We start from the raw sequence: 20,623 nt of genomic DNA, 5'->3' as shown, positions 1-20,623 counted from the left end.
AATCCGTGGGTTAATGGTTTAACGGGCAAATTCGGACAGCGATTTGGTCAATAAGCCACGTCTTGAATATAAGAAGCAACACTAGCAGAGGAAAACAAGGCTGAAACAACGATGGGTGCGAAAAGGTATCTTTGCAAGCACTATGTGAACTCCCATCTGAACTTGAAATATTAAAGAAAAGCTTTCCCTCGGGCGGCCTTCCAGTTTGATCTTGAGCTTCTTTGTAGCTGAGGAGATTAATAGTTCCTGCATCCCAAATTCCGGTAACAAGTTAGCAACTGAATTTGTGTTATTTAAAGAGCAACAGCTTTGCAGGTTTGGTATCAATTTTGCAGGGTATAAATTAATCTCTGGTGACAGAATTATCTTCCCTATAATCAGAGGCTCAGCAATTTCCCCCCAGGATCCTCTGTCCTACTTAGACTTGGAAATTGCCACATTATACAGGATGCAACCGCCTACTGGTAACTGAAAATGGGAAATGCAAAGCACAACCATTACTATATTGCAGAAGAAGAAGAGGTGGAGCCTGGAGGGCGGAGTCAAGAGAGGAATCAGCCTGAAATCGTTAAGTTCCCACAAATGGTCTAAGTCTGTTAGTCTGTTGAATTCCATTAACTCTTAACCAGAGCCAATTTTGTGCTGTTAATTGACTAGATTCCCATGTACAGATAGTCCTCAACTTACAACAGTTCATTTAGTGACAGTTTGGAGTTACAATGGCACTCATGTGACTTATGACTGTTTTTCACACATACAACTGTTACAGCATTCCCCATGGTCACATGATCAAAATTCAGACACTTGGCAACTGATTCATATTTAAGAATAGAATGGAATGCAATAAGAATGGAATGGAATGGAATGGAATGCAATGCAATGGAATTGGTTTGGTTTATTGGCCAAGAATTTGTCTTTGTTACATATGCTCCCTTTGTCCATAAAGGGGAAAAAATTACATTCATCAAGAACCATAAGACACAACACTTAGTGATAGTCATAGGTTACTAATAAGCAATCAAATCATACTAGGAAACAAATAAAACAATATAAAATGTAAAGATACAAGCAACACGGTTATAGTCATAAGTAGGAAGAGATAGGTACTAGGAAGGATGAGAGGATAGCAGCATGGGTTCAATTCTGGGGAGAAAACAGAGAAGAACTCTCTGTTTTGCACATCTCTACAAATCATGATCAAGATTGGAAATGACATGCAAAGTTTTGTAAACACAAAACAGGTCTCACTGGTACAGCATGGGGTGTGTGCTTTTTTAAATTTATGCCTTTGTGTTAAGTGTTGCCTGGACTAGTCCCAGCTGCTTTTTTGGCAAGGTTTTCAGAAGTGGCGATGGATTTTGTACCCATCTTCTAAGGGCTAAGAGAGGGAGAGACTGGCTCAAGGTCACCCAGCTGGCTTTCAGGCTCAAGGTCTCTTCGTTTCTAGGCTTAATCACAGTACAAGAACTGCCTCTCAATAAAGAAACATTGCTTTGGCTTCTGCATACTTGTGGTAGACTTCCTACATATTTTATGGTGGAAGTTAAAAAGGGGTTTCCCACTGTAAAACATGTACAGTAGAAAGTCTATCAGTTCGTTTTTATACTGAAAGTACAGGAGGAACGAGCTGCATCTTATGAAGAAAATTTAGGCAGTCCTTGTCTTACAACTACAATTGGGACAACAATTTCTTTTGTTAAGTAAAGCAGTTGTTAAGTGGGTCACACTCCAGTTTACACACATACACGCACACATATATACAGACGAACACAATATAGATGAACACAAATACAGAAGCCTGATGATGGCAGATGAGATTCTGCCGAAACGTTGCTACAACTTTAAAAGCACAACTACAGTGACGTGGGAAAATACCCGAACAAAGCTGAATACCATACATGTAAGTACCCGTGAAAACTTAAGAAAACATATATATAGATGTGACCTCAAATTCCTACGCAGCTGCAGAGACAACAATGCAACACCAACCTGCTTCAAATTAACATTTCATCACAGCACAGCAGCTACTAAACGTATCCTGAAAAGAACTGAAATGGCTCTACGCAGGAACGAGATCCACAGAAAGAGATTCCAATTGGATCAGTTAAACAAAGATTTACTAGCACTACATCTGGAATTAAGCAGCAAAATCCACCCTCTACTTTGGGACAGGATAAAACAACTTACAACTTGGAGAGCTGAAACTGAAACCACTTACAAAAATGACAAACTCTTGAAGAAACTAAAGTAATTAGAACATGACAAGAAAGCCCCCAACAACTCACAATAACACCTGAAACAATTAGTATATAACGTTTCCACAGAGAATTCACCAAAACAGAAACAGATGTCCTAACCAAAGGATTCAATTATGCTATAGCACCAAAAAAGATCCCCACAGAATCCATCATATGTGCAGTAGAATCCAGCCTAACTAAATTAAATACAGATGAAGCTGATAGAATAAGACACCAAGTTACTAATATCCTACGCACAAGCAAACCACCCAAAAGCAACTTGCATAAAGAAGAACTAAAAGCACTGCAAGCCCTAAAAAAGGATAGCAGCATAATCATACTTCCAGCAGACAAAGGGAATGCCACAGTAATAATGGATAGAAAAGACTATGAAACAAAATTGACAGACCTACTCCAAGATTCCACATATAAACCCATAAACACGGACCTAACCACATATCTGGAAAAATTAACCAAGAAGAAAATTATAACCAGCCACACGAGCAAAGAGATCCAACAGACGATCATCCCAAGAGAAAAATCTTCCAGATGCCCCCAAACTATACGGCCTCCCAAAAATACACAAAGAAGGCATAACTCTCAGACCCATAGTCAGCTCCAGAGGGGCACCACTACAAAACCTAGCTAAACACTTAGCAAAACAGCTACAGCCCCATGCTGAAACAGCAGCTTTACATGTACAAAACTCATACCACTTCTTGGAAATGATCAAAGATCTACACTTGGAACAAGAAGATCTGCTTTTAAGTTTCGACGTGGTTTCACTATTCACTCAAGTTCCGATAAAAGAAACTCCTGAACTCATCAAAAATAAATACCAACCAGCTAAATACCTCATGGAACTAGCAGAACACTGCTTAACCAACACATATTTCATATACAAAGGACAAAGATACAAGCAAATTGAAGGAGCCCCTATGGGATCACCACTGTCACCCGTCATTGCAAACCTGTTCATGGAAGAATTCGAATCCAGAGCCCTGGCTAATGCCACCCACAGACCCAAACTATGGTTAAGATACATCGATGACACATTTGTGATTTGGCCACAGTTATTAAGCAAAACATTGCATTTGTTAAGTGAACCTTATGGTCGTCCCCATTGACTTGGCATGTTGGAAGCTGACCAGGAAGGTCGCAAATGGCGATCACATGACCCCGTCATAAATACATGCTGGTTGCCAAGTACCTAAATTCTGATTATGTGACTTGTGGGGATGCTGTCATGGTCATAAGTGTGAGGAATGGCTGTAAGTCAATGTTTTTTTTTCAGTCCTCAACTTACAACACTTCATTTAGTGAGTGTTCAAAGTTACAACTTTGAATTAAAGTCCACAAGTCTTAAAGTTGCCCAAGTTTGGAGACCTCTGTAGTAAATCATGGAAAATAAATTTTCTCTGCCCGAAAACTATGGATAACTATTAATCAGAGAAGATAATGACAGGTTAGATCAGTGGTGGCCAGGGGTGGGATTCAAATTTTTAACAATTGGTTCTGTGGGCGTGGCTTAGGTGGTGATCCTGGCTTGGTGGTCATGTGACTAGGTGGACATGGCTTGGTGGTCATGTTATTGGCTGGTGTGGCCAACTCAATATCACTCACATCGAGGCACGCATTTCCTCGCCTGGCCTCGCATGACTGTGGGGATGCTGCAACTTTCACACTTTCATAAGTGTGAAAAAGGGTCATAAGTCACTTTTTTCAGTGCCATTGTAACTTTGAATGGTCACTCCAAACAAGCAAAGTATCAGCAAAGGAGGGGAAAAAACTCCAGAGAAGTTCCTAAGATAGGAAGTCTAGTCCTGCCAAGAATGTAATAAGGGTTAACGGAGAGGCAGTTTCTGTAAGCAACACCAGAATGTTTCCTTCCTGCCTTCCTTACAGGATGAGGCCAGTAATTTCTTTAACAACCGGTTCTCCGAACTGCTTAGAATATTAACAACCAATTCTAGCGAATAGGTGCGAACTGGTAGAATCCCACCCCTGGTGGTGGCTAACCTTTTTCAGCTCCCATGCCGATAACTGCATGCGCCCTTGCTTGCGCTCGCTTGCGTGCGAGCACCCAGAAGGCAATGCGTGCTGCCCCCCCACTGTAAGGAAAGCAGGAAGGAAACATTCTTACCCACACCCACACTGGGCACACTGCTTTAATCTCAGATGACACAACACTGAAAGAGGATTGCAATTGCACAATGGAGGCCAGTTTTGCTTAAGGAGCATGAAACAAAGGGCAAAATCCAGTACCGGGTTGTCACCAATGTGACAATCCCTAGAAAAAAGGATTGTGGATTGACACCAAGGTGTGAGACCAGGTTGTGGAGCTTCCTACATCTAAGGCCAGAGAGAGCAATTCTGCAAAGGAAAGATGACAAATTCATTTCTTTAGCAGCGGTTACAGAAGAATTGCATGTAGTCCTTCACCTATGACCACACTTGAGCCCGAAATTACTGCTTCTAAGCATCTGAATTTTCATCAGGTGACCACGAAAAAGCTGCAACAGTCAAAAGTATGAAAAATTGTCATAAGTATTAGAATAAGAGTTGGAAGGGACCTTGGAGGTCTTCTATCCAACCACCTGCTTAGGCAGGAAACCTTATACCACTTCAGACAATTGCTTATCCAATCTCTTCTTAAAAACTTCCAGTGTTGGAGCATTTACAACTTCTGGATGAAAGTCGTTCCACTGGTTAATTGTTCTCACTGTCAGGAAATTTCTCCTTAGTTCCAGGTTGCTTCTCTCCTTGATTAGTTTCCACCCGTTGTTTCTTGTCCTTCTGTTGCTTTGGAGAATAGCTTGACTCCCTCTTCTTTGGGGCAGCCCCTGAGATATTGGAACATTGCTATCATGTCACCACTAGTCCTTCTTTTCATTAAACCAGACATAAGTCACTTTTGTCCTGGAGAGCGTGATTGATGTCTCTTGGCTATGGATGTGTCCCATTGGAGAATATGAATGATGATACACCTAGGATTGGGGGGAAAACCAGTGTCAAGGGGGACAATGAATTGTGTGTCTCAGAGTCAGCTACACCCAGGCAGTGCCGGCATGTTAACTCTCAATAAATCCTTTTTAAGTTTTGGAAGTTTGGCTTGAGACTCATGATTGAAAGGGTTGTATCTGCCGGAATCCTGACAGCACTGTTATAACTTTGAACAATCACTAAATGAACTGTTGTAAGTCAAGGACTACCTGTAATCCGAAAGAAGGAACTGTGGAAGTGAACAATACCTTTGCCGTCTTTATATCACAGTTGAATTATAGGTGGTCCTTGAATTATGACCACAATTGAGCCCGAAAGTTCCATTGCTAGTGTTCTTAAATGAGTTTTGCCCCATTTTATGACCTTTCTTGCCACAGTTGTTAAGTGAATCACTGCAGTTGGTAAACTAGTAACATAGGTTTAAGTGAATCTGGCTTCCCCACTGATTTTGCTTGTCAGAAGGTCGCAAAGCATGAGCCCAGGACATTTCAACTGTCAAAAAATGCATACCCATTGCCAGATGTCCAAATTTCGATCACAGGAGAGCTGCAATGGTCATATATTGAGCAGGGGATTGGACTAGAAGACCTCAAAGGTCCCTTCCAACTTGTGTTATTCTGTAACTCTGGAAGTGTGAAAAGTAGTCATAAGTCTTTTTTTTCCCAAGGGACGTTGTAACTGTGAGCAGTCACTAAATCAATGTTTGTAAGTCAAGACTACCTGTATCGATTAGGACATTTCTCCAAGCCTATATGTGTATCTTAAGTTAAGCATTGTTTCAAAATTTGCTAAAATATATATAGAAATTAAGAGCCCTTATTAAAATGAAGTCAACCTTGATCGTTGCTGTTCGAATGGAATTCCCTAAGTGTGCATGTGTGGGTGGCGGTCAGAGGAATGAGGTCATTTGGAAAACCGAAAATGAGGTTTTTACGGTATTGCAGGCAAAAATGCAAGATCACTCTCCCAAGGGCAAACATTCAACCCCGGTGGTCCAATCTTACAAGCCTCCTTGCACTAAAACCACTCATAAGAGAAGAAAAACTCGGCTTAGTGGCCCCGTTTGGAATGAAGCCAAAAGCACCGTCTGAATAAGAGAAACCACAGAGTAGGTATCAGCTTTACGAAGAAGACTAGACAGGAAACAAGACCGAGATGAGATGATTCTACTCTATTGCGAAGGCTGCATTAGCAGAATCTTCAGGAAAGGAAAATACTTGTAGCTCAGGGCTGACTAGCAAGGATGATGTTACCTAGTTTGGGCAATTAGTTTGGACAAGGAAGCGTTCTGCAAGAACACAACCAAGCTCAGAGAGCATCAACGACCATCCGTAGTCCTTCTCTTCTCTGCAAAGCCCCACTCCTTTCTGGCACTGATGATGTTACCTAGTTGGCTGATGAAATGTCTGCAAGAAAACAACCAAGCTCAGAGAACACTAAGGACGCCACGGTCCTTCTCCTCCTCTTCTTCTTCTTCTTCTTCTTCTTCTTCTTTTCCTCCACTTCCTCTTCACAAACCCCCACTCCCTTCTGGCACTGATGATGTTACCTAGTTGGGTAATAAAATATCTGCAAGAAAACAACCAAGCTCAGAGAGCATGAAGGACTTCTCACAATGTTACAAGCCTGAAAGGACAACACTCCCACATTTTCTTTTACAGGTTGTCCTTGACGTATGGCTACAACTGAGCCCAAAAGTTCTGTGGCTAACCAAGACAGTTGTTAAGTAACTTTTTGCCCCAGTTTATGGCATTTCTTGCCACAATCATAGCAGTTAAGTTAGTAACCACTGCTAAGTGAATCTGGCTTCCCCATTGATGTGTTTACAATATTTCTACATCTTATTCCATCTGCTCCCATACTTCTGCCAAGAAGAGCGAGTGAAACTAGAAAATATCTGTTAAGGTGCAAGTAGATATACTGAGTTGGTGCTTCATAAGTTGTTGTTTAGTCGCCAAGTTGCATCCGACTCTTCCCAATCCCACGTGGACCACATGCTGGCCCCCACCCGCCCCTCTTTCCAGGAGTTTGCCCAAATTCATATTCCTTGCGTCCATGACTCTAACCATCTCAGCCTCTACTGCCCCCATCTCCTTTTGCCTTCCATCTTTCCCAACCTCGGGTTCTTATCTAATGGAGGTCTAGTACAGGGTCTCCAACCTTGGCAACTTTAAGACTTGTGGACTTCAATTCCCAGAGTTCCTCAGCCAGCTGGCTGAGGAACTCTGGGAATTGAAGTCCACAAGTCTTAAAGTTGCCAAGGTTGGAGACCCTGGTCTAAGACAACTTAGTATGGCCAGCTCACTGCTGCCAACTTGCCGTCAATTTGCTGCAGCCAACTCGCTGCGGGATGACTCGCCATGGCCAACTCACCACGAGACAAGAACTACACTAATTTTGAAGAAACGGAGGAAGAGAATCATTAAAGGAAGGATGCTGAAGGAGGGACAAAATGAAATGTGAGTGATGACAATTAAAATAATTTTTAAAATTATTTTAAATACTTAAATTGTTGAATTGTCCTGCAGCAAGTTAGCCACACCAAGTTGTCCCATTCTACTTTCCAATGAGTTCTCTCTTCTCGTTAGGTGGCCAGAGTATTTGAGCTTCACTTCAGGATCTGTCCTTCCAAAGGACAATCAGTGTTGGTTTCCTTTAGGATTGACTGACTGGATCTCCTTGCAGTCCAAGGGACTCTCAAGAGCAGAGGTCTCCAAACTTGGCAACTTTAAGACTTGTGGATTTCAACTCCCAGAACCATCTATATACCACAAGGAATTTCTCTGTCCTTGTGAATACTCAAGATTTACACCTTTGCCAAGCACCCATGTCTGTAAACTCTGCAGTTGCTACAACTTGTTTTTTTTTTTCTCTCAATCCTCAGTTGAAAAACCCTGGCATTCCTATCATTCCCCTAAATTAAAATTTAAAACAACACCTAAATCTGATAGAAAGGCATCATACTCTGATTAGTGATTCCAGGGGAAACTATTCTTTTTTATATTGGAAATGAGACAGATGTAAATGGAGAAATGGACAAAAGATATAAAAATATTTTTCTTTAAAGCAAGATTAAATATATAAAACAGAATTAAGACGAGGGAAAAGTGGAGAGGAGTTATATAATAGATATAGAATGGTAAACAAGATAGGTAATGGTATATAAGAAGAGCATGAATTCAATTGAAGTCCATACAAAAAGAGACAATCTGGGGCCAAGTTACTTTCTAAAAGAAAGTTTTATGTTTTTATGTTTATGTCTTATGTGTGTGTGTGTTCAATTAAGAATTAAATAATAAAATCTCGGAGGAAGACTAGATGAGAACAATTATAAACAAGCCAGAGGAAAATATAAATGTGATGATTGAATAGCAGATAAATTAGAAAGGAAATATGATTGAATAATGATTAAAGAGAAACAATGTGGAATTTGGTAAAGGGAATTTACGTGTTTATATGGAAATGGGATAAATTATGAGTATGTGATATAAAGCAATGTGTTGCCTGCCTTGTAAAGATTTACAATGGAAAGAGGTTTTATGTTTTTAATGCTTAATGATGTTTTGTTTTGTTTGTTTGTTAAATCAATAAAACTTGTTTTTTTTTTAAAAAAAGAAAAACCCTGGCATACGTTTGCCCTTCGGCACTAGAGAACAAAAGATTTGGAAGCAAAAGGTAATTTCTTTGTCTTATATCTGAGGCATCTCCTTTCTATCAAAAAATCCTTTTGAAAAAAAAAAGCAGATTACATATAGCATTAGGATACGTCTGAAACACATTTATCGATGTGCTCCTTATCTCCTGGAACTGATCTTAATTTGTTTTAAAACTGTATATAAAACAGCCTAGATGTGGAAGGAAAGGATTATGACTTCAAGTATTCCTGCTGGATCAAAATGCAACCAAGCATGTGAAGGAGACGTTTAGCCTGACAGTGGTGAGATCCTTGTGAAAATGATGCAAATTAACAGCAATACTTCACATTAAAAACAACCACTGCTGGCAGGAAGACAGGTTATCATCTAGCCAACACCTGTTGGACTTTTACAAGCCAACTTTGCTCCACTCTGTGGAAAGAAGCAAACTGACTCTCCTCCAGCTGGGACATTTACAAATCTATAGGTTATATAACTAGAGAGTAGTGGTATTATTTTCACCAGATGTGTCAAGACTTTATTTTTGTTATTTATTTTGTTGTTTTAATTCCCACCTTTATTATTTTTACAAATAACTCAAGGGGGCAAACATGTGCAATACAGGCCCATCCCCGAGAATCTGTGAATTCTAGTTCTACCTTAAGCGTGAAAGCGGACTGTGTGACTTTGGGCCAATCACCAAGAGACGGTGAGTTCTAGTCCCGCCTTAGACAAGAAAACCAGCTGGGTGACTTTGGGCCAATCAGCAGGAAACAGTGAGTCCTAGCCCTACCTGAAACAAAAAAAACAGCTGGGTGATTTTGGGCCAATCAGCAGGAAACAGTGAGTTCTAGTCCCGCCTTAAACAAAAAAACCAGCTGGGTGACTTTGGGCCAATCTCTAGGAGACGGGGAGTTCTAGTCCCGCCTTAAACAAAAAAACCAGCTGGGAGACTTTGGGCCAATCAACAGGAAACAGTGAGTTCTAGTTCTACCTTAAACAAAAAAACCAGCTGGATGACTTTGGTCCAATCAGCAGGAGATGGTGAGTTCTAGCCTTACCTTAAGCCATGAAAGCCAGCTGGATGGCTTTGGGGGCAGTCCCTCTCTCTCAGCCCAACCCACTTTACAGGGTTGTTGTTGTGGGGGAAATAGGAAGAGGAAGGAGTGTTGTGTGTGTTCACCGCCTTGAGTTGTGTGGATACAAATAAATAAATAAATAAGGGAAAGCTCTTCTATATATTCATGCTCTCCTCGCAATGCATCATTCCACTCTGGAAAGATATCCCTCTCTGGCAAACGAGAAGGTTTCCTGTGTACCGAAAGCCTGGCAAAGGTTTTCAAGAGAACGTTGCCTACAGATATCAAAAATAGCAACTCCGAGACACTTCCTCACTTCCCGTGCTTAATACTATTTGTGTAACATCTGCTAGCTTCCACAAGTCTGGTTTTAATATAGCGCAAGGGACAGAAGGAACTTGTTCATCCAAGAAGCGGGACATTACGGCATGAAACTTATAAAACACCAACCATAAGAGACTGTATTTGGCTATGAAGATTCTCAGTCGTCCAGGTCGCGATTGTCCCAAAGGTGCTTTTTCAAGAGGCAACTGGATTTTCTTGGGTTTTTCTCTGAAGACGTTTCGCTCCTCATCCAAGAAGCTTCTTCAGCTCTGGCTGGATGGTGAGGAATATACTCCTTGCAGACAGCTGGACGTTTGCATTCTTTTAGCAAGTCATTACAGTCACCTGGAGGTTGATCTATGTCATCAGGGTCACCTGAGTGATGCAAATGGGTGTGGAGCCTTCTTGGAGGGATAAGACCTCTACTATCTCCAATCTACAACACAGTCCTTTCAGCAGTTCCAAGAAGGCTCCACACCCATTTCCTCAGGTGACTCTGAGGGCAAAGACAAACCTCCAAGTGGCCTCAAGGACTCTCTAAAAAGGATGCAAATGTCCAGCTGTCTGCAAGGAGTATAAATCCTTCCGTTCCCCACCATCCAGTCAGAGTGGAAGAAGTTTCGTGGATGAGAAGCGAAATATCTTCAAAGAAATATCCTAGTTGCCTCTTGAAAAAAGCACCTTGGGGACCTCCGCTGTCATGTTCTGCCAGCTTCCAGTGGGTCTGTGAGGCTCACATATTGCTGGAAAAATACACATTCTGACCCTTTTTGACTGGATTATGCAGCAAAGGGTAAGAGGTCAGCAAGGCAGCAGGCAGATATTTCGTTACTGAAGGCCTGAAATTATCTGGAGACGCCAACTGTGCAATTTTCTCTAATTCTGACAGTTGGAAGGGAAAAGAGGACATCCAGCAGCAAGGAGACACTTAGTTGCAGGTAATCTTTGACTTAGACCAGAATTCCCAATTCTGTGCAACGTGTTTGGTATGTGAGTCGTGACAGATTTTACAGCCTTTTTGCCACCGTTTATTCAGCAAATCCCTGTGAAGTTTTAAAGCAAAGCACACGGTTGTTTAAGTGAAACTTGCTTGTCGGAAGCTGGCTGGGATTAAGTTGCAAAGGTGATCGCGTGACCCCAGCACACTGCAATTGTTGTAAAGAGATGTCGGTTGCCAAACACGTCAATTTTGATCATGTGACTGTGAGGATGCTGCAAGGACCTAAGTCCAAGGACTAGTCATAAGTCACTTTTTCCCCCGGTGCCTCTGTAACTTCAGTCATAAAAGGACTACCTGTATAGCTATTATGGGTGCACTATTAGAAGATCTGAAGGACCAAACTGGAGACAGACTATTCTGGAGAAAATAACAGAATTAAAGGGTGAGAAGGGACCTTGGAGGTCTTCTAGACCAACCTCAAGCAGGAGACCCTATACCATTTCAGAGAAGTGGTTATCCACCCACAACTTCTTGAGGCAAGCTGTTCCACTAGTTAATTGTTCTCACTGTCAGGAAATTCCTCCTTAGTTCTAAGTTGCTTCTCTCCTTGATTGGTTTCCATCCGTTGCTTCTGGTCCTGCCTTCAGGGGCTTTGGAGAAGAGGTTGAGCCCCTCTCCTTTGTGGCTGCCCCTCAAATATTCGAAGACTGCTATCATATCAACTATAAGTAAAACATGGCCCCTAATGGAAACGGGCTGGTCACATAGCAAGAAGGACTGAGGGCAGGTGGACCATGGCAGTCATAGAATGGATCCCATTGGATAAAAAGTGCCCACCAAAGAGACCTAAAACAAGATGGAGCGACGACATCACCAAATGTAGAGGGCCCAAGTGGCAAAAGACAGCTCAGGACCATATAGTTTGGAAACAGGCAGGAGACGCCTTCATCCTGCAGTGGATAGACCATGGCTACAATGATGATAAGATGCAAGGTATAAGAGATATGATATATGGAGTATGATATATGATATGATATATAATATACATACATACACACACACACACATACAAGCTTGATACCTGTGCTTCACTTCGAAACTATGTCATCGGGCTTAGATTTTGGGGAGGAAAATAAGGGAGGGAAAATTCTGCCTCTGCCTACCAGCAACCATCGGTATTCATCTGGCTAGCATCCTGTCAGTGTGTGAGAGAGTTTGGAAAGTGAAACAGTATTTGCTATGTGAGCAAGAAGGAGACAGCAAGGAGCCTAGGCGTGGCTTAGCTCAACTGTTCTGTACTAAAGCTGCTTGGTGCTGTGAAACTGAAACCGAAACTCCTCTCCTCTGCTGGTGTTTTGCATTTGGAACAGATTTCTTTTCAGGTGGGGAGGGGGAGTAGAACTCCTTAGCATCAGAGCATGTTAATAATAATAATATAGGAAATACTAATAGCTCTGGTGGTCATTTCGAAAAATCCTTTCTGAGTGAGCCCCTAGAAGCCAAGAGGAACATACGTGCCAAATTTCAGGCTTGTAGGCTTTATGGTTCTGGAGATTTTGTGATGATGCGTGAGTGATATTTCATTTTGAGATAGATAGATAGATGATAGATAGATAGATAGATAGATAGATAGATAGATAGATAGATAGATAGATAGACAGACAGACAGATTATATATATGTGTGTGTGTGTGTGTATGTGTTTTCATAGATTTTCACAGGTACAGGTATGTAGGTCTAGGTGTGTTCGGGTCTTTTCCCATGTAAGATTAAGAGTATCTTGGGGACGTTTCGGCAAGGTCCCACTCGCCATCCTCAGGCTGGTGCTTTCGGCTTCGTGCCAGTGCAAGCAGTGCAAACTGGCATGGTTGATGGAGTTGAACCAATCAAGAAATGACAACACAGCCAACCTCCCCACCAGTATATATAGGGAGACGGCAGCTCCAATCACACTTTGCTCGCACAAGCACGAAGCCGAAAACACCAGCCTGAGATGACAAGTGGGACCTCGTCGAAACGTTGCCAAGATGCTCTCAATCTTACACGGGAAAAGACCCGAACACGCCAAGACCTGCATACCTGTACCCCTGAAAATCTACGAAAACATATATACTGGCTGTGTTGCAACATCCTGAGGTTTTGTGGCGTAACCTCCTGAGTTCTGTGATGTGATACTCGGAGCCAAACCAAAACCTGGAATGTCACATCACAACCACCCTCTCAGGATATCACATCACAGAACTCAGGAGGTTACACCACAAAACCTCAGGATGTTGCATCAGAGCCAATGACCCAGGAGATTACAGCACAAGACCCAGGATGTCAAAACAATAGAACTCAGAAGGTGATCACACAGCCCATTACCTAGGTCGTTACAACACAGGAGGCTGATGGACACACAACCAATACCTCAGCCACACATGTTCTTATGAAAAAGCCTGCCATTCTGCAAACATCAACTCCATCAACCAATCAAGAAATGACAACACAGCCAACCTCCCCACCAGTATATATAGGGAGACGGCAGCTCCGATCACATTTTGCTCGCACAAGCACGAAGCCGAAAGCACCAGCCTGAAGATGGCGAGTGGGACCTTGTCGAAACATTGCCAAGATGCTCTCAATCTTACACGGGAAAAGACCTGAACACGCCAAGACCTATGAAATATATACAAACTCAAGGTTAATCGCACCAAACTTGATTGCAGGAAATACGACTTCAGCAACAGAGTGGTCAATGTCTGGAAGACTCTAGCTGACTCTGTGGTTTCTTCCCCAAACCCCAAAAACTTTAACCTTAGACTGTCTACTATTGACCTCACCCCTTTCCTAAGAGGTCTGTAGGGGACGTGCATAAGTGCACCAACGTGCCTACCGTCCCTGTCTTATTGTTTCTTTTATATATTTTTTATTTTTCTTATATGTATCCATGTATTCATAACTATGTTTTTACTTATACCTATCATCTTGTAAGCAATTGACAAATAAAATAAATAAATATTTAATATAGATACAATCTGACTCAATGGCTCCTAATCAACCAATCTGTTTTGAAGTGTTGATATTAATTCATTTCACTGTACTAATATTTTGCTCCAATCACAACAGTCTCTAGCTGGCAGCAATATTCCAAACAATTCAAAAAAAAGAAGTCAAAATACAAAAATATCTACACAAGCCAAAGCCGAACTCAATGAACTCAACACACCCACAGCTAATCAACTGGGGAAAAAGACTACTTCTTCAAGGCTGAGTTGACTAACAGATAAATAAATCTTATTAAATAACCCTGCAGAAGTTATGAGGGTGGGGAAGAAAACAAATTACTGTATTAGTTCGATGGGGACGGTCCAAAAGGACTATAAAAGGCGGGAGAAACACGTTATTCTGTTATTTTTTTGCTTGGAATGGCTTACTCTCGGCACCCGTGCCCACATTTATCACGAGGGTCAGGCACTGTGTGACCTGCCCCCGCAACAGGACTTGCACACAAATGTTTGTGTCTGAGGGCAGCTAAACTAAAGCGTTACTAAACCGCAGATGTTGTAATCTGAATTCCAGCACAGAGTTATCCTTCCTTCCCACACTAGAATTCCACTGGGCTGCAACACCCGCCCTCAACAACATTTGCTAAGAAGGTTGAGAAAGATAGAGGTAGTCCTCGACTTCTGACCACAAGGGAGCCCAAAATCTCCAATGCTAAGCAAGTTAAAACATTTTTTACAAACTTTCTTGCCACTGTTGTTAAGTGAATCCCTGCAGCGGTTAATAAACACCATTCCTAAGTGTACATACAGGTAGTTCTCGACTTAACGACCACAATTGGGCCCAAAATGTCTGTTGTTAGGTGAGACATTTGCTAAGTGAGCTTTGCTCCATTTTGCGACTTTTTTTGGGCCACAGCTGTTAAGTGAATCACTGCAGTTAATTATACAATTGTTAAGTGTACTTACAGGTAATCTTTCCATGTCTGAGCAGGGGGTTAGACTAGATCAGAGGTGGTATTCAGCAGGTTCTGACCAGTTCTGGAGAACCGGTAGCAGACATTTTGAGTAGTTCAGAGAACCAGCAAATCCCACCTCGGACTGGCCCTGCCCCCATCTCTTCTCTGCCTCCCATTGAGTCCCAGCTAATCGGCTGGGTCTCCTTTGGTTGCCCTGCACAGGAGAACGGAGCTGGAAAGCAGGTTACTGGGGTAGGGAGGGAAGGGGGATTTTGCTTCCCCTGCTATGCCCACCAAGCCACCTCACACCCACTAAGCCACGCCCAGAGAACCAGTAGTAAAAAAAAAATTGAATCCCAACGCTGGACTAGATACAGGGGCCTTCAAGCTTGACAGCTTTAAGACTTGTGGACTTCCAACTCCCAAAATTCCTCCTCTAGTCATGTTATTTATTTATTATTTAGATAGTTTATTTATTTATTTTGTTTGTCAAGCATGTATGAGAAAACGAGTATAAGTACGAACATAACATATAAACATATAAGTATAAACAGGTATAATTATATACATAATAAATTTCAAGAAGAGATTGGACTGTCATCTGTCAGAAATGGTGTAGGGTCTCCCGATTGGGCGGGGGGTGGTGGGTTGGACTAGATGACCTACAAGGTCCCTTCCAACTCTGATTATCTGTTATCTGTTAAATGAGTACAAACAAATGGGTAAATGGGAACAGGTAGGACAGGAATTCTGGGAACTGAAATCCACAGGTCTTAGACTTGCCAAGTTTTGAGATCCTTGGCACTCGAAGACCTTCTAACTTATTCCGCTCTATTTCTATCATCAGCCAGGAAGCAAATTTGGAGGATTTGCTGGGGAGAGGGAATTCCTTTCCACCCGCAAAGAAACCTGGCTTAAAGATGGGGAAATAAAATTACCTGTCATAAATCATCAATGCGAGGTGAAACGGAACCAAGCACATTCCAGGATCCTTCCAGCTGGACGGGATCAAGTGACTCCCTAGCGGAATGCATGCATACCTGCTTCCAAGATCTGGTGGTTTTTCTCACCGGTGGGGGAGCGGGGGAACTCCCCGAAAGGCAGGAGATTAAAAGTCCCCCCCCCCCCGAACTTGGCAAGCCTCCAAAGGGCTCTAGAGCAAAGAGCAAAATGGAGGGTGTTAACAGGGCACCCATCCAGGTTGTGACGCTGGAATGAATCACGCTAATCAATTCAACCAGGGCAGCATCAGATGTCGGGAGTCCACTTGATAAGATAGCTGGGTTGTTTCCAGCCTCCCGAGATTGACCAACGGAAGGCTCGCCCAGGACGACCATTTGATGGTCAAAGTCTGCAGCAAAAGCGGCACGCAGGGAGGCTCAACAGACTGAGAATCACGGAATTAGGAGTTGGAAGGATTGCAGAGCTGTGCTGGAGCAGTGGTTAGAGTGCGGTACTGCAGGCTACTTCTGCTGACTGCCGGCTGTCTGCTATTGGGCAGTTCGAATCTCACCAGGCTCAAGGTGGATTCAGCCTTCCCTCCTTCCATAAAATGAGGACCCAGATTGCTGGGGGAAAGAGGCTGACTCTGTAAGTCGCTTAGAAGCACCGTGAAGCAGTATATAAGTCTAAGTGCTATTGCTACTTCAATTCCCAGCTGGGGACCCATGCTTCCCAAGCATGATGCTTCACTGAACAGGTGGTCCTCAACTTACAGCTGTTCATTTAGTGACAGCTCAGAGTTACAACAGCACCGAAAGAAGCAACTTACAACCATTTTTCAAACCCACTGCAGCATCCCCGTGGTCATGTGATCAAAATTCAGGTGCTAGGCAACTGATTCATACTTATGACTGTCGCAGTGTCCCTGGGAGGGGTCATGTCATCCTCTTTTGCGACCTCCTCACAAGCAAAATCACGGAGGAAGCCAGATTCACTTAACAACTAACTTAACAAATGCAGTGATTCACTTAACAAGGGTGGCAAGAGAGATGGTAAAAATGGGGAAAAAATTCATTTAACAAATGTTTCACTTAGCAAGAGGAATTTTGGGCTCAATTGCGGTCGTAAGTCAAGGACCACCTGTAATTCCTATCAGGGGAAATTGTATTTCGAAGAGTTAGTGGTAAAAGGAAAACAGGCCACCAAAGAACATGGTGGCGCTAGACGCCATCAAAACTGACACGAGGGATCTCCAAACTTGTCAACTTTAAGACTTGTGGACTTCAACTCCCAGAATTGCCCAGCATGGCTCGCTGAGGAATTCTGAGAGTTGAAGTCCACAAGTTAAAGTTGCCAAGTTTGGAGACCCCTGAATTAGAACATAGAACAGTGGTGGCTAATCTTTTTGGACTCCTGTGTCGAAAATTGTGCGCTTGCATGCATGTGCTCATGTGCCAACACCCAGAAGGCAATGTGTGTCCCTCACGCCCCCTGTGCATGCGCATGCAATTCCCCCACGCCGCCCCCTGTACTGTGCCTCCCAGCTGATTTTCGGCCCGTTTGAGGTCTTTTTCAGCCTCCCAGTGAGAAAAGCTTCTGCAATCTTTGCAGGTCAAAAATTGGGCCCGTTTCGTCACTTCCGGTATTTCTAGAAACACAGGAAGTGATGAAACAGGCCTATCTTTCGGCCTGCAAAGGGTTTCCTCAAGCCTCTGGGAGGCCGAAAAAGGCCTCAAGCAGGTCGAAAATCAGCCGTGAGGTGCGCGTATGCGCAGTGAGGTAAGTTTGCCTGCGGCTTGCGTGCCAGCGCAAATGGCTCTTCATGCCGCCTGTGGCACGCCTGCCATAGGTTCGCCATCATGGACATAGAACAACTCAAAGAAGTACTGCGGGACTGTAAGATGTGGAGAGACCTGGCCTCACCAAGAGTCAGACATACTGAATGGATAACATCATCATCATCATCAATTCCTATCACTGACATCCAGCAGTCTGTCCAAAGAACATAGTATCATAGGCCTGGAATAGTTCTCAGAGGTTTGTTTTCTAGTCCAGTGGTCACCAACCAGTGGGCCGAGGACCACCACTGGTGATCCATGAGAAAATTTTGGTAGTCCGCAGAGAAATGTCTCCCCCAAAGCACCCCCCCCCCAAAGCAATTAATCCAGGCTGCACAGGAACACAAGGCACATGGCCTGCCCACCCGCTGGCCCCCACCCTTCGGCCAAGCGCAAACCTTACTCGCGTGGAGTAGAGCCACGTGAGCTGGAACTGGAAGGTAAGATCAATGGCGAGGGAGGGAAATCCGCCCCGGAGTGGTTTGCTGACATTGGTGGGAAAGTCGGTCCCATATTCCAGAGCTGCAGCAGTAGTCACAGGACTGGCCCTTTGATCATCCTGGAGCAGCTCCTCCAGTCCATGGCAGGCCGGTGCACCCGGGTAGAGGAGCAGCTCCTCCAAGATGACCAAAGGGCCAGTCCTGTGACTACTGCAGCTCTGGAATATGGGATCGACTTTCCCACCAATGTCAGCAAGCCACCATCAGTCAAAATTCATATTAATGGTCTGCGGGATTTAAAATTATGAGTTTGGTGGCTCTTGGGGTCCCAAAAGTTGGCGACCCCTATTCTAGTCTAACCCCATTCAAGGCAGGAGACCCTTATACCATCCTGGTCAAATGGTTGTCCAGTCTATTTTTGAAACCCTCCAGTGATGGAGCAGCCACAATTCCAGGAGGCAAGTTCTTCCATTGATTAATTGTTCTCACTGTCAGAAAAATTCTCCTTACTTCTAGGTTGGGTCTCTCTTTAATGACCTTCCACCCATTGCAGGTAGTTCCTCGACTTACTAGTCCGTTTCGTGACCGTTCGAAGTTACGACGACACTGAAAAAGGTAACTTATGACCGTGGGTCGCAGTTACAACCTTTCCAGGATCATGTGATCAAAATTCAGACGCTTGGCAACTGGTTCATATCTACGACGGTTGCAGCGTCCTCGGGTTATGTGATCCTCCTTTTGCGACCTTCTGACAAGCAAAGTCACTGGGGAAGCCAGATTCACTTAACAACCAGGTTATTAATTTATCAACTGCAGTGATTCACTGTAAAATGGGGTAAAATTCACTTAACGAAGGTCTCACTTAACAACAGGAATTATGGGCTCAATTGTGGTCGTAAGTCAAGGACTATCTGTACTTCTTGTCCTGCCCTCTGGTACTTTGGAGAATTGATATCCAGATAAGAAGCCCAAAAATAAAGACAGCAGCACTTATTCCTGAGGGAATCAAATTGAGGAAGGCTGCAATTTTAAAACAACCGTGATGGATGCCTTCTTTAGTAAGGGATCTGCTAAACTGGTGCAATCTCCTGATTTTCTATTTTTATTTCCTTTTGCAAGCAGGTAAATACTTGGTAACAAGCTGTACCCCAGAGAACTGGAATTCAATAAGCAGGATTTCTAAACCCCCCCTTCCCACAACTGATGTGCAAAAATGATCTAGAGATGGTGGGATGTAGGAGAGTGGATTTTTTAAAAATAAATGCATGTGTAAAAACTTTTTTCTCTCCTACTTAAAATTGATATCCTTAAAATTACAGTAAATTTAAAGTGAAACACTAACTTCAACTGCGTGTTAAAATGCATGTTTGCATTTCCTTCTTTTAGATAAGGCAGAATTATAACATCATGTATGTTTTTGAAGGGAAATATTCCAAATGATACATGGATAATGTTTATTTATTATCCTTATCCTCCAGAACTCAGGGACAGAAAGATGGCACAAGAATTTCGATCTAGGAGAATCCATCTAGTATATTGGCAAGATTGGGTAGAGAGACTATTGGATAGAAAGCAGGAGACTGAATTCTGGTTCCACCAGAAAGCCAACTGGGTGATTTTGGCCAGCCCCAAAGGAGTATTGGAAGGAGTCTTGTGTGTAGGTAGTCCTCGACTTATGACAACAACTGAGCCCAAAATTTATGTTGCTAAATGAGAAATTCGTTAAGCGACGTTTTGCCCCATGTTATTAATTTTTTTTGCCACATTTGTCAAGTGAATCACTGCAGTTGTTATACTGTATTATGAACACGGTTGTTAAGTGAATTCTGCCTTCTCCATTGACCTTGCTTGCCAGAAGCCGCAAAATGGGTTCACATGACCCCGGGATACTGCGACCGTCATAAATGTGAACCAGCTGTCAAGCATCTGAATGTAAATCACATGACCGTGGGGATGCTGCAATGGTCGTAAGTGTGAAAAATGGTCAGAAGCCATTTTTTTTTCACGGTTGTTGTAACTTTGAATGGTCACTAAGTGAACTGTTTTAAGTCAAGGACTACCTGTATGTTGCCTGCCTTGAGTTATTTACAGTATATGAACAATAAAGGGGGAGATGAGTGCTACCGGTAATACTCATTGTTCGTTTGTTTTTATCGATCGTAAGCCACTTGGAGTTGCTTCTAGGAAAGATGGTTGGCTTACTTATTAGCTAGCTAGTCAATCAGTCAGTCTGTCAGTCAGAG

The 20,623-nt window shown here is 42.9% G+C and overlaps 1 protein-coding gene across 6 annotated transcripts in view; it reads right to left on the bottom strand.

The window, feature by feature from the left end:
• Positions 1–20,623, bottom strand: part of USP32 (ubiquitin specific peptidase 32) — a 206,466-nt gene that overhangs the window by 165,156 nt on the left and 20,687 nt on the right. The window lies entirely within an intron of this gene.

The sequence above is a fragment of the Pseudonaja textilis genome, chromosome 1, assembly GCF_049901715.1.
Source record: "Pseudonaja textilis isolate UNSWEBS1 chromosome 1, rPseTex1.2, whole genome shotgun sequence".
NCBI lineage: Eukaryota > Metazoa > Chordata > Lepidosauria > Squamata > Elapidae > Pseudonaja > Pseudonaja textilis.
Note: the sequence above shows the minus strand (reverse complement) of the source record. Positions and strands in the feature narration are given on the sequence as shown.